Consider the following 2,065-nt stretch of genomic DNA (forward strand, 5'->3'; position numbering starts at 1 on the left):
TTTTTCCGAGACAAGGCAACATATAACTGGTTCTTCAACCCCTAAGAAAGAGGGAGCACCAATCTTCAAAGCTGGGGGCTTCAACCCCAGGAAAAGAGGGAGCACCATTTTTTTTTTTTAGACAAGGCAACACATAAGTGGTTCTTCAACCCCTAAGAAAGAGGGAGCACCAATCTTCAAAGCTGGTGCTTCAACCCCAAGAAACGAGGGAGCACCAATCTTCATTATATCATGTAAATGCATTCTCTACGAAGTAGATACAAAGTAGAGATATCTCAGATTTATCATATCATGTAAATGTGTTCTCCATTAAGCAGACTAAGACACTAATCCAGATTATAATACAGACTGATAATCAAATCGCAAAATCATATCAAGTAAATGTGTTCTCTGTTAAGCACACCTTAGGAGAGAGGATCCATGAGCAATGCTCCTCCAAGTGAGTCTGGAAGGATGAGAGTAATCTGCATCACCGATGTTACTGCCAGTGAAGTATTTAGCATATGTCTAATCTTTCCTTATGTGGCAACAATGACTTATTTGTTCAAACCCCGTATGGGCAAAATCACTGAACAGGGGCACCAACCGTATTAGCACACACCCAAAGCAACATTTCTCAACCTATAAGATAAACCAATGCATCTCAACCCGACTTATTGCAGAACAATGCATCTCCTTCCCTATCTTAATGGCTACAATGTGGGGCTACAATGTGGGAAAAAGCACTAGAGCCCAACAGTAAACCGACAAGGCAACAATTTCATTAGTCTCCCCCAACAATGCTTTAAATATCAGAGGCAACAGTCAAGGACCGATTCCCACAAGTCTTTTCAAATATTTCATATACCCTCATTTCGAAAATGCATTCTCTATGCAAAGTAGCGACACCTCAAATTCATCATATCATGTAAATGTGTTCTCCATTAAGCGGACTAAGACACTAATCCAGATTCATCATATCATGTAAATGTGTTCTCCATTTATCAAATCACAAACATATCAAGTAAATGTGTTCTCTATTAAGCACACCTCAGGAGAGAGGATCCATGAGCAATGCTCCTCCAAGTGCTTGAGAGTCTAGAGGGATGAGAGTAATCTGCATCACTGATGTTACTGCCGGTAAAGTATTTATCATATGTCTAAAGAGGCAACAACCGTATCAGCACAAACCCACAAAGCAACATTTCTCAACCTATAAGATAAACCAACGAGGCAGAGATGGCTTTTTTGCAGTCTTTTTAGGATAAACGGACGAGGCAACAATGGCTTGTAAATTTGCAATCTTTACAAGATAAACCGACAGAGGCAGCAGTGAATTTTTTGCAATCTTTACATGATAAACCGATAAGGCAGCAATAGCTAGTGAGCAATCTTTATAGGCAACAATGAATTTTTGCAATCTTTACATGATAAACCGACAAGGCAGCAATAGCTAGTGAGCAATCTTTATAAGATAAACCGACAAGGCAACAAGGGCTTGCAAATTTGCAATCTTTACAAGATCAACCAACAGAGGCAGCAATGAACTTTTTGCAATCTTTACGAGATAAACTGACAAGGCAGCAATAATTAAGGGACTGATGAAAGAAGAAACCCCTCAGAAATCGGAGCAGGACAGCATAAAACCCTAGTCAAAAATGGTTCCTCAACCTCAAGAAAAGAGGGAGCACCAATAGTTTGACATGAGATTTCACGCATGTCTCACTCAGATTCTTACTGGTTTCTTCTTCATCATACCCAAGGGACCAATCGAGATCACATCACAGGTAACAATTGTCACTAATCTTTTCAAATCTTTCATGTACCCTCATTTCACAGCAAACCGGGGCAACACCACAGAATCAAGGCAACAGAAACACAAATCCATAAAAAAATTACGAATCAAGAAACAGGAGAAGTATGAGAATTACCAGAAATGGAAATAGGTGTCTCATCTATCTCCCTTGTGTTTCCGAGGCCAAAAATCCAGGCAAAACAAAAGAAATACAAATCAAACCGAAGAAAAGCAATAATTTGATTGTAATTTCATGGACCCAGATATCAATCAACCTTACCGGAAATGGAA

The sequence above is a fragment of the Fragaria vesca genome, linkage group LG7 (assembly GCF_000184155.1).
Source record: "Fragaria vesca subsp. vesca linkage group LG7, FraVesHawaii_1.0, whole genome shotgun sequence".
Classification (NCBI taxonomy): Eukaryota; Viridiplantae; Streptophyta; class Magnoliopsida; order Rosales; family Rosaceae; genus Fragaria; species Fragaria vesca.